Source organism: Aquarana catesbeiana, linkage group LG11, assembly GCF_042186555.1.
Source record: "Aquarana catesbeiana isolate 2022-GZ linkage group LG11, ASM4218655v1, whole genome shotgun sequence".
In the NCBI taxonomy this organism is placed as follows: domain Eukaryota; kingdom Metazoa; phylum Chordata; class Amphibia; order Anura; family Ranidae; genus Aquarana; species Aquarana catesbeiana.
Window position 1 is genome coordinate 173,746,492 of NC_133334.1, and position 13,848 is coordinate 173,760,339.

A 13,848-nucleotide genomic window follows, 5' to 3' on the forward strand; every position below is an offset into this window, starting at 1 on the left:
GTCAGCGGATCGGATGTAAATCGGATCATCCGCTGACATCAGTTTTACGTCCGTTCCGTTTTTCATACGGAAGGAAAAGTAGGGTTTTCCTCCGTTATGATAAACGGATCTTAGCGGAGACGGATTTCAGCGGATGTCAGCGGACGTTCATCCGCCGACATCCGCTATTCCATAGGGATACATGTATGTCCGTTTTTCATCCGAAAACGGAAGGATGAAAAACGGACATACGGAACGTCCGTGTGAAAGAGCCCTTAATGTTATCAATAATTGTTTACAGTTCTTACTATGTGTGCAGGGGGAGTTGGCCGCTTCTGTAATTATTAGGGCTGCAACTAATGATTATTTTCCTAATCGATTAGTTGGCCGATTATTCTTTCGATTAATCGATTATTCAGTTATTAACCTTAAAAAAAAAAAAAAAAAAAAAAGTGTGGTGTATAATTTAGTTAATGTGTAAAGTTTTAAAAAAAAGGTCATTTATTCTTAAATATCTCTATGCAGTGGTAAATATAAATAACCAACTATATGGTTAGGAAGCAAAGTATCTAATCCACTCTGAGAATAACACAGACAGAGATATACTGTATATACTATTATAAGAGATACACTGTATAAACTATTAGAGGAGATATACTGTATATACTATTAGAGGATATATACTATTAAAGGGTGAATCTGGTAAATATCAGACTCGGTGATCAAATTTTTTTATTAAAAACAAAAACAATGTCTTCCTTCAAAAATAATGTCATTTTAAGAACGTTTGTTCTTTCATTCAGCGAATGTACAAAGATTTTTTGTCTGAATATTCTCGTCTGAAAATTGATCCGTGTGTCCAGCATAAGGCTCGGTACACACCTATGCAGTTTGCTTTTGATCTGTTTCTGCAATGCTTTTTGCTGTGCGTTTTGATTTCTGTGCATGTGATTTTGCGGCGATTTGCATTTTTTTGGCCAATTTATTGTTGGGCAGATTAAAAAACACAAATTGCTGCAAAAACGCATTACATGCTTTTCTGCAGCTTTTCAATTGAAGTATATTGAACCAAAAAAGCACCGTTTTGCGTGAACGTGTGTCCCATAGGAAAACATTTAAATGAACTGTAGTAGCGATTATTTGCTCTTCTATAAAGGGCTCATTTTAGGGATTTAACCCCATTATGTTACTGGCCGATTAATCGATTATGAAAATAGTAATCGATTAATTGCATAATCGATTCGTTGTCGATTAATCGATTAGTTGTTTCAGCCCTAGTAATTATGAGTCTTTCCTTTATTCCACTCTTTCTAGGCACTGGTAGATTATACCCCCAATTTTAATACACTGGTCCACAGGTCCTGATTCCCTGCTTGACATCCTGCCCTATTCCAGAGCCATCAAATGTATTTATCTGCCCATAGAATTCCTCTAGCCCCAGTTATATCCCCACAACCTGCAATCTGACAGAAGTCTACCAGTATAGTGCTAGTTATTCCCTCTATAAAGGTTAGATTCAATATTTTTCCTTTTCTTTCCCAACCCAAAGGTTCCTCTGCTCTTCCATAACGTATACCCCTCTTATGGATGTCTCTCCTAGAGTCACCAGTAACTCAAGGATAATTACTGTCTCTTTTATTCTAACCAACTACAGAGTTCCAGTGGATAGGGGAAGGGGAGTTGGAAGGGGAGGGAGACTTCACCGGTTTGAGACAAGTCCCACCTTGTGTGAGACCTCCCTTTGTAGCCGGATTTTCTGAACCTCTTGCAGCCAACTGGCCCTTTTCTGCCTGTAAAACCTTTTTGCGATGGGACTGGTGAATCCAGGTAGACCTCTTTGCAATCCTTATCGCAGTAGGGGTAGTTAGGAGGACTTTGAAAGGACCATCCCACCTTGGGGAGTACCACTGCTCTTTCTTATTACTTTTTGTTAAGACCCAATCTCCCACATGCACCTTTTCATCTTCTTGAATTGGACCTTCTAGGACAGAACAAAAATCATTAGTACGTCTTTGTCTTAACAGCCTAGACATGTATTCTGCTAGTTTGAGCTCAGACTCCTCAGTAGGTGTTTCATTTGGTTTTAAGGGTATCTTATATGGCCTTCCATGTATCATTTCAAATGGGCTTAAACCTTCTTTTGTGAGTGTCATATGCATACTGGTCACAGCTACTAGTAGGCAGTACATCCAATTTTTACCTGTTTCTTCCATAGCTTTCCTAAATCTGCTTTTTAGAATGCCTTTCCACCAATCCAGCTGATTGGGAATGATAGGCACAATGGTATTTCACTTGAATTCCCATCACTTCTGTCAAATGTTGTTGTATAGTTTTATTTACAAAATGGGGTCCATTATCACTTTCTGTGCATCTGCACTTCCTGTCAGGAATATCTCCACCCATTTGGTCAGGGTGTCTATGATTACCAAACAATGTTGCTTCCTTTCACATTTGTCTAATTCAATAAAATCCATGCAGATGTGTTGGAATGGGTATTGTGGTGTGGGAAACTTCCCTTTCCCTGGTCTTATGCCTCCCTGAGCATTGTATCTTGCACATATAATCCATTGAGAGCAAAAAGTTTTTTTTAGTAGTTAGTGAAGCCATAGGCTGTGTACATACCTTATTTAACATCTCGGTCATCCCCCTGTTTGACACATGTGTTACTCCATGTGTCAATACTGCTGCATACCTAAATAAGGATTTTGGTAATACCGGTTTATCAATTAGGTGACATGTAGATGTTATCTATACTTGTGCAACCTTTTGTTTTCCAATATTGTTTCTCCCCCGGGGGGGGGGGGGGGGGGGGGGTGGTGCATTCTGCTGCATATCAGTAAGGACTGTATAATCTATCTCTATAGATTTCCTTTTAATGGTAAACATGCTCTTGTCAGTGCTACAAATTCTACTGCTTATACTAAATAATATTTTAACAATGACCTGGCTTCCAAAATTCCATCCTATATCACTACTGCATATCCAGTTGCATGTGTGCCATCTGGATTTTTCTTACTGGAGCCATCAACAAATAGTGTCATGTCAGGATTATATAATGGTACATGTTTCAAATCACTCCGTGGCAGTACCTTTTCAGCGATGGCACCAGTACAGTCATGTTTATGACCATCCGTAGAAAGTGGTATTAGTGTGGATGGGTTTAATGTAGTACATCTCTGTATTGTTAAGTGAGGTTGTGTCAAGAGTATTGTCATACAGGAAAGGTGTCGTGCTGGGCTCAAATGTGATATCTTTTGTTGTAAAAGGATAACAGATACTGCATGTGGTACTTTAAGTATCAGTGGGTGATATAGCACTATAGATACTGAGGCCTTAACTGCTTCTGCTGCAGCTACCACTGCCTGTACACAGGGTGGAAGTGCTCTAGTTACACTGTCTAATTTTGGAGAATAGTAAGCAATCGGCCTCTGGCGCCCGCCATGTGACTGTGTAAGTACTGATGTCATGTGACCTTCCCTTGAGTCTACTGTTTGTCACAGTTTGGTAAGGCTAGCACTGATGAACTAGAAAGGACTTGTTTTAGGTCAGTAAAGGCTGTCTCTGTTTCTTCACTCCATTTTATAGCATCCTGGGGGGCCATAGGGCTCCCATGTATTGCCTGAACCAATGGGGCCGTCAGCATGGAATACCCGGAAATCCAGGCTCTACACAAATTTGTCATACCCAGGAAGGACATAATTTGTTTCTTTGTCTCTAAGGACTGTGTAGTCTACATTATTTCATACCTTAATTTAATGTTCTAAACTCTAAAATACCTCCTAAAGGTTACGTTTTGTACCCATTCATGTAATCACTAGACACCCACCCCATAAAAAGGAACTCTCCTCATTTTTCACTTGTGTAGAAGGAGGGGGGGGGGGGGGTCATATCTGCACTTGAATTGGGGCTGGGGAAAATGGATACTCTTTATCTAACATGAGTGAGCACAGGATCACAGGTCAAACTACCAAAGAAAGCCTTCCTTACTTTGGAGTTGTTAAAAACAATCAAGTCCATAAGTCCACCAAGTATGCAGACATAAAATGTTTCCTAGTGACATTTACATTATTTGACATATATATTCAATATATATATAAAAATATTTTTCTCAGACCCTGATATTTTAGCAGAATTAAATAAAACATGAATCCCCTTTTTGTATTGTTCCCCTTATTCTCTGGTCCCAAGTGAAATCCACAGGGTCCCAAAACATTTTATTTATTGATTTTTTTTAATTTAACCCAAACACATATTCTGATTCAGAACTTAGCCTTTTAACTTTATAAGTGTACCCAAATATAAACAGCATTGCATCATTAACACTTTACAGTTGGAAATCTGGGAATTCTAAAAGTAACATGTCCAAGAAATATTTACTTTAAGACTATTATTCAGACTTTCTTTCCCATGAAAGTCCTAATATTTTCACAGATGCACGAAGATGCTCAAAGGGTTAATGCTGCCCTACTAGTCATCCATCATCATCCTCTCTCTTCTGCTATGTCTGTCAGGCAATCTGCATTTTCTTGTTTCTGAGAAACAGCTTCTTGACCATCATTTTTGTGCTATAAAAGCATCAAGTCTGTTGTATTCCCTTCTCTCCTCTCTCTGGGCTTCAATACTACTGCACGCTTCTCTTAGCAAAGCCCATTCAAATCCCTGTTTCCTTATGGCAGTAAAATTAGCACTCAGTCACATACTGTCTCTGGACTGGACACATTTAAAGTAATCAAAACATTCTCAGCCTTTTCTTTTCTCACATTCATGAAGCCACTTGATAATAATTCTACAACATTCTGTTCACTTTATAGTGCAATTCACTTTCATGTTTCCTATCTACTTCTTTAAAACCATTAATAATTTCTGCCATGTGCTTCCTTTAATATTATGGCATGCTAAAATAATAAAGCAACCATTATCAGTGTACTTCTCCCTGTGATGATTTCTCATACTTATTTTTTTTTTTCCACTCAGCCATACTTAGCTATTTTTCTGCTTCTCAAATATTTGTTAAACATTTAGATAACACTTGCGTCTGGTCTAATTCTCTTTTGCTAGACCCATCAGTGATATGGCTATTGGATCACCTTTACCTGAAGTTGCAGATCCAACTGTTTGGTTCCTATGAGTCTGACCCAGGGTTGTCCCCGAGCAGGCGGCACAGATGTAGCACAGTCTCCCAGACAATGTTGTCCAGTGGTACTTGAGACGGTGCAGTAATCCAAGACGTTGGCTCCGGTCCAATCCCCATGGGCCATATAGGGCAATGTCACCTGGTATTTTACATATTTATCTGCTTAATACATCAGCTAGCAAGGTGTTGGCTGCCTTACAGAGCGAAGCCATAAGACAATTAAACCAAGTATCTCTTTAAGCTTTTGCAAAGTTTCTTGCTTCTCTGCCAGCTCCCAATCTGTCACTGATAGGCGAGCAGGCTACAACACGAGTTTTACAGGCACACAGAACATGAGGTGTGAAGAATGATTTTTTTTTTTTTGCTGGTTATTTAAACTCCTATTATCAACCCATACATTTTTTGTTCTTTTGGGTCCTAACAATTTAAGTTTATCTACCAAATCCTGACACTTTTTTACAGTTAGTTTACTATTGAATCCAAACTTCCCCTCCCACTTGGCACATTAGGAACACAGCAGCCTCATAAGCAGGCACAAAACATTCTTTTACAGAGACTATTCCCCATTTTCAGCTCCAGTTGGGTCTCACATTTACCTATAAAACATTGGGATAGTGACCCTCGGCCCACGGTAACAATAGGAATACAAGAAGAGTAAAAATATCATCACTCCCCACATTATAGGGAGAATCAAAAAGTAATTAACTTGTCTCTGCAGTACTGTTGTTTTTTCAATAAGGTTACAGCAGCAACAGAAGGGTTAAACATGAGAAAGGAGAAACTAAACACACAGAAGAAAGTTAGCCTTGCAATCTTTCTAGATCACTTAACTTAATAGCGCTTAAATCATCGGGCAATCAACCTCCGATGACGTGAGGCAATCAACCCCTGATGTTCGGTATACCTCAAATCTTTTTTTTATCTGTCTGGGACAGCGGGTGACGTAATTTTTTACCTTAGACAACGTCCCCAAATGTCTCTGTCTTCGCACACTGGATTATCAAGATATTATACGATCAATCCCAGTGTCGGCAATTACAACACATTACACCAGAATCAAACAGAAAGAGAAGAAGAGACTCTTAGAAAGAATTAAGAATAATTTAAATTATCTTACCTCTCAAACACCAGGAGGACTGGATCATGAAGTTCGAAACCAGACAGTGGATCTGGCTCTCAGGCCCCCGCCCCTATTTCACCACTAACGTTGAGTGGGGGGACTTTTAATTCTCAGTGAGCTTTGAAGTCCAATACTCACCGATGTTTTTGTCGGGACGACCATCTGACCCGAAATGCACTTGTTGGTTCACGCTGTAGAGGGACCAAAAATGTTAGGATTACTCTTCTCTTGTGATCAGTCGAACTCTCCAGATGTATTGAAAAGCAGACAATTTATTTCAGATGTGTCACACAAATGGATGATGCTTACAAGCCAAAAGATGCAGTAAGAATCACACAAAGAGATGTACACCCCCCCCCCCCCTCCTAATATCTACAATAATATAGCCATAATGCTTCTATTGGCTGAGGAAACATAGATAGCGTGCCTGGTACAAAATGGTACTTTATCTGGCTAATTAGCATTTCCTATACAGTCTTGTTCTACCGTATATGGTTAAGCCTAATCATCCTACAACTTACTATGGAGTTAGCTAAAGCAAACAATATAGCAAGTTAATACAACAACGTACTCAGAAGTCATCTTAAAAATCAGTCTCAGGGTTATTGTTTTTCTAATAGTTTTTCTAATAGTCACACAATAAACATTTAAAACTTTTCTAACACTTGCCATGGGCGCAGAGCATCATGGTCCCAGCATGTAAACGCCCCCGTCTGCCTAGGTAGGAATTTAGCAGGAATTTTAAAAAAATTGCTTCGCATTTATCTGCGAATAATGATTTTAGTGTAAGTCTAAAATTCAAACTATTGATTTGGTAAACATTTGTGCAAATATCGCTGGGCCTTAAAAATAAGTAGCACCTTCTTTTTATCCTACTGGTTATGTGCTTTCAAAAAATATATTGTTTGGGTTTTTTTTTTTTTTTTACAGACTCTTAAAGCTGTAAGTGAAAAAGTAAAACCTGCAGATTTTTAGAGAAAAATTTGTGCGTACGTTTTAATTTTCACCATTTCGCAAAAAGGCACATTTTAAAATTTAGATATTTGTTATTTGTTAAATCAACACGGGTTAAGCTTCTACATTGCCTTTAAAAAGTATTCACACCCCTTGAAATTTTCCACATTTTGTCACGTTACAACGAAAAACGTAAATGTACTTTATTGGGATTTTATGTGATAGACCAACACAAAATGGCACATAATTGTGGAGTGAAAGGAAAATGATAAATGGTTTTCAAAATCCTTTACAAATAAATATGTGAAAAGTGTGGCATGCATTTGTATTCAGTCCTCCTGAGTCTATACTTTGTAGAACCACCTTTTGGCTGCAATTACAGCTGCAAGTCTTTTTGTGGATGTCTCTAGCAGCTTTGCACATCTAGAGAGTGACATTTTTGCCCAGTCTTCTTTGCAAAATAGCTCAAGCTCTGCTCTGCCAGATTGGATGGAGAAGCATCTGTGAGCAGCAATTTTCAAGCCTTGCCACGGCTTCCCAATTGGATTTAGGTCTGGACTTTGACTGGCCCATTCTTACACATGAATATGCTTTGATCTAAACCATTGTATTGTAGCTCTGGCTGTATGAATGAATGATTTTTTGTATAGCGCTGCAGTTGCGAACTAAATCGCCTGTATGTTTAGGGTTGTTGTCCTGGAAGGTGAACCTCTGCTCCAGTCTCAAGTGTTTTGCAGATTCTAACAGGTTTTCTTCTAAGATTGCCCTGAATTTGCTCCATCCATCTTTCCATCAACTCTAACCAGCTTCCCTGTCCCTGCTGAAGAAAAGCATCCACACAACATGATGCTGCCACCACCACTCTTCACGGTGGGGATAGTGTGTTCAGGGCAATGTACAGTGTTAGTTTTCTGTCACACATAGCGTTTTGCTTTTAGGCCAAAAATATCAATTTTGGTCTCATCTGACCAGAGCACATTCTTCTCGCAAACTGCAAACAGGACTTCTTATGGCTTTCTTTCAACAGTGGCTTTCTTTTTGCCACTCTTCCAAAAAGGCCAGATTTGCGAAGTGCATGACTAATAGTTGTCCTGTGGACAGATTCTCCCACCCGTGCTGTGGATCTCTGGAGGAGCTCCTCCAGAGTTACCATGGGCCTCTTGGCTGCTTCTCTGAATAATGCTCTCCTTGCCCAGCCTGTCAGTCTAGGTGGACAGCCATGTCTTGGTAGGTTTGCAGTTGTGCCATACTCTTTCCATTTTCCGATGATGGATTGAACAGTGCTCCGTTGGATGTTCAAAGGTTGGGATATTTTTTTATAACCTAACCTTGCTTTAAACTTATCTCTGACCTGTCTGGTGTGTTCCTTGGCCTTCATGATGTGATTTGTTCACTAACAAACCTCCCGAGGGCTTTACAGAACAGCTGTATATTACACACAGGTGGACTCTATTTACTGATTAGGTGACTTCTGAAGGCATTTGGTTCCACTAGATTTTTGTTAGGGGTATCAGAGTAAAGGGGGCTGAATACAAATACATGCCAAACTTTTCAGATATTTTTTTTCTAAAACGTTTTGAAAACCATTTTATCATTTTTCTTCCACTTCACAATTATGTGTCACTTTGTGTTGGCCTATCACAAAATCCCAATAAAATACATTTACGTTTTTGGTTGTAACATGGCAAAATGTGGAAAATTTCAAGGGGTGTGAATACTTTTTCAAGGCACTGTATACTTTTGTAAAATGTGCTGTGTTTTTATCTGCTAATCATTTTAGTGTATTTCTAGCGAAAATATTGTTTTGATAATCATTTGCTCAAATATCATGAGGCCTTAAAAATCTGTAGCACCTTATTTTTATTATACAGATCATGTGCTTTCAGAAAATTTATGGTTTGGGGGGTCTTTTACAAATTCTGAAAGCTGTATGGAAAAAAAGGAAAGCCTTTAGATTTTTAGAAGTATTTGGATTTAAATTTTTGTGTACGTTTTTGATTTTCACCATTTCGCAAAAATGCGCAATTTAAAAGTTACAAATATTTGTTATTTATTAAGTTAATACAGGTTGAACTTTTTCATATTTAGCAGGAATTTTGTAAAGTTTGCTGTGTTTTTTAAATGATAATAAGGATTTTACTGTATTTTTAGCAAAACTATTGTTTGATAAACATTTGCACAAATATCATTGTGCCTTAAAAATCAGTAGCGCATTATTTTTATTCTACTGGTGCTGTGCTTTTAGAAAATGCATGGTTTGGGGGTCTTTTACATACTTTGAAAGGTATAAGTGAAAAATAAAAAAAAGAAAGGAAAAATTGCACAAATGGTCCAGCCAGCTGAGTTTAAAAGTGGAGTGCAGGGCCTGGCAGTGAAAGGGTTAAGATTCTCAAATGGTGGTGGGGCAGGAGGCGGAGCCTAGCGGAGCAGACATGCATTGTTAGAGCTCCACACCGCTGAGGAGAGAAGAGAAGGACAAAGCGGAGCCTGCAGACTCAAAAGGTATCCATTTGAACCTTTTTGCCCCTGGGAACAAACTGTGAAAGTTTGGGCAGGAAATATGGTACTGGGAGGAAACCGTGGCAGAAATAAAAATCACCTCACAAAGAGCTCACAGGCACTCACTGCAGCTGAAGCAGCTCCAGTCACCTCACAAGATACAGCATCAGGGCGCTTTCACAGACAGAAAATGTCACAGCAAGACTCTCCATTTGAGTCAGATACAGAACAAATCCTCTCACAAACTTCTCCACAAGCCTCCTCAGTATCCCCAGTAATATTAGTACAATTTGAAAAGATGCTTCATAAGGCTTTAAAACAAACCTCAGACCAAATAACAAAAAGCCTAACCAAAGAAATAAGAGAGCTGGGAAACCGCACCGCAGCCTTAGAAATAAAAATGGATGAAATTGAAATTACAACCCAAGACAATATAACAGAATTGGAACAATTAAAAAAAGAGAATTTAATACTTCAAACTAAGCTCGAAGATTACGAAAATAGAGCCAGACGTTCAAACTTGCGCATAAGGGGAACACCTGAAACTGTGACAGACCTGCAATCTACTATTACTGCTCTATTACAAGAACTAAAGCCAGATATCCCTATTGAACGTTTAGAACTGGACAGAGTACACAGAGCCCTCACAGCCAAAAAGAAAGATGGACCCCCACGTGATATAATCACAAAATTTCATTATTACAGAAGGAAAGAACAAATACTAATTGCTGCAAGAGAAAAAAAGGAACTTAATTTTCAAGGACACAATTATCAAATTTTTGCTGACCTATCCCAACTTACTATTACTAAAAGACGATCCATAAAACCCCAACTAATGGAACTGCAACGCCACAACATTATGTATCAATGGGGCTTCCCCTTTTCAGTCAGATTTAACTACCAAGGTACAATTTACAGAAGCAGATCAGCAGATGAACTACAACAAACCCTTTTAAAATTATATCTGACAGAACCCACAAGCAGCAACACTCCCACACGCAGAAGAATGGCATCATCTTCACCTTCAGGCAGCACCCAGAAAATTTCAGAACAAAATGGGAATCATCATTCTCACAAAAGAGGCCGTTATGCCACATCATCCATGGACCAAGAAGATTCAATGGACTGACATCCTAATTCCTGATATCTCTTCATTTATTATACTAAGAGATGGTTCTCTATAAAAAACCTGTATTTATAACTGAATGTAACTGCATTCTGATAGTCACACACTGTGTGGGATCATGTTACATTCCAGTTATATTTCTTATTACTTCTGATTCATATAGCCTTAGAATATATAAGTGAAATAAGGAAATTCTTGTTCAGTTATATATTATCAGGTAATAACAATAGATTTATTACTTTTTAGGACAAATATGTTCAATAATCCAGAAGTAATGGAAGCTTTTTCTTTCTTTTCTTAAAACAAATATATATATTATTACCTAACTAGTTCCTAGAATTATGTTTTTGTTCTAATCTGAAGCAATACAACCTCAATTTTATGAGTTAACATATCTAAACAGTTACATATGAATAAAATATGTAATTGTTTACTCTAAAAGGATTAAAATCCCCAAATAATTCAAACTATCTTCATCAATACCAAAGTTATTAACAGTACCTTTCTAACTGAATTATTTAGCCTAGGGCAAGACTAACCATATACAACCACCCTGGAATAAATAATTTCAACAAAAACTATATTCTGCACTCCAATTAAGGAAACATTTTGATGTCTTTTGACATAGCACTTCTCTCCTGTAAGCGGAAGATCCGTGTACCCCCATTAGCCCTCCTCATTCTCCCAACCATATTATGTGGGAGTGTGACGAAGGCACTTATTCCCCTGAGAGAGATATTTATTCTCTTTCACGGGTAAATTGTGATTACTTGCAAAAAATAATTTATACAATGTATCTAATCTCATATGTTTTTTGTTTACTCTTTACTCCAGAATTCACTGGTTTCTTTTCTATCTATTCATCTCTTCAGTCCACACAGGTTGATCTGCGCAGTCAGCTCTGCATAACAAAAAGTAAGTCAAAACTATTTGATCTATTGCCATGGCACCACTGAATATACTTTCCCATAATGTTCAGGGAATAAATGTCCCTCAAAAAAGGACCAAAGCCTTCCGTACTTTCCATAACAAGAAGGCTCACATAGTAGGCCTCCAAGAAACACACTTCACCAAAGATTCTACTCCAAAATATATTTCTCCTTTTTATCAACAAATTTACACGGCTTCTGCCTGTACCAAGCAAAGGGGAACTCCTAATTGCATTTCACCGATCCACACCATTCACCTTATCATCAGAAATTAAAGACCCAGAAGGTAAATACCTGATACTCATGGGTTATATAATGGATACAGCAATCACGGGGATTTCCTACTACGCTCCTAACAAACAACCTACACCATTCCTCTCACATATATTACAAGTGATTAATACACACAAAATAGGAACAGTGATAATGTGTGGGGATTCGAACCAGGTCCTCCTCCCATTTCTAGATAAATTACACCATCCAAAATAACCGCTAGATTACCTTTTTCTCAACTTCTTTCCAAATACAATCTGGTAGATTCATGGAGAGAAAGTAACCCAATGAAAAAGAAATTCACTTATTTCTCGCACCCTCATCAAACCTTCACCAGAATAGATCATATTTTTCTAACAATAGGAATGATACCAGAAATTATTGCATCAGATATCATTCCGATTCTGTGGTCTGACCATAATGCAGTATACACTACTATAGCCTCAGCCATACCAAAAGCTCATGACCCAACGTGGTACTTACTGGACATAATGCTCAAACACCCACTACATCAGATGGCCATTGAACAAGCTTTAAAGGAATACATATCAATTAATAATACAACAGACATCTCCCCAATAACACTGTGGGAAGCTCATAAGCCTGTCTTGCGTGGTACAATACAAAGACAAATGGCACTATTTAAACGGGAACGCAAAAATCTAGCAAAAAAACTAGAACTCAATTTTAATGCAGCCTACATATCATTTCAAGATAATCCATCTCAGAGTACAAAATCTCATCTGGAAAAATCTAGATTGGAATACGATCTATTTCTCACTGAGTCAGTTGCTAAATCCCTCAAACGCTCCAAACACAATTTCTACATGAATACAAACAAACCAGGTACATATTTGGCTCGGGCATTAAATTCAACTAACAAATCTTTCAAACCAATACGTTTGAAATTATCAAAAAATGTTTACACTTGTAATCCAGTTAAAATAGTCCATAAATTTAACTCACATCTCGCAACTTTATACAAGACAAACATTGAATTTAATCCTACAGAGGCTGAATCCTTCTTCTCAAAAATAACCTTACCTGAGTTATCTCAGAATCAAAAAAGCAGTTTGGATGAGCCTATAACTATAGATGAAGTTGCTAACGCCATAAAAGACCTAAAACTTAACAAAAGACCAGGCCCAGACGGCTACTCGGCTTTATACTATAAAACATTCTCAGAAATACTCTCTCCCATTCTCACTGAAACTTTTAACAAACTTCTAGATGGACATTCTTTTCGGCAAGAAACACTAATGGCAATTGTTTGTATGATCCCAAAACCCCTTTCTGATGATACTTCCTGTGTGAATTATCGGCCTATCTCTCTGTTAAACCTCGATATTAAATTATTAGCAAAAATAATAGCAAAACGCCTCAATAGCATTATAGGAAAATTAATACATAGAGATCAAGTAGGCTTCATACCAAATAGACAGGCAGGCGATAATATACGCAGGGCAGTGTTATTGGCACATATTGCTAAAAAACGGAAAATCCCTTTGTTTTCTATCTCTCGATATTAAGAGGGCATTTGACACAGTATCCTGGCAATATATGCAATATTCATTACAAAAATGGGGTTTTGGACCCCACTTTTTAACATGGATCAAAGCATTATATAATAAACCCAAAGCCTATATAAAATATGCTGGATACAAATCTGAAGCCTTTAATATCGAAAGAGGTACCCGACAGGGTTGCCCATTATCTCCCTTATTATTTGCCCTTATACTCGAACCCATGGCCCAATACATCAGAACAAACCAAACTATAACTGGCATTGAAGTAGGAGGTATTACACACAAATTATGTATATTTGCAGACGATA

General features: G+C 37.9%; 1 protein-coding gene across 1 annotated transcript in view; it reads left to right on the forward strand.

Moving 5' to 3' along the window:
• The window catches only part of MEN1 (menin 1), a 560,267-nt gene that overhangs the window by 122,580 nt on the left and 423,839 nt on the right, over nt 1–13,848 (forward strand). The gene's annotated exons all lie outside the window — the stretch shown is intronic.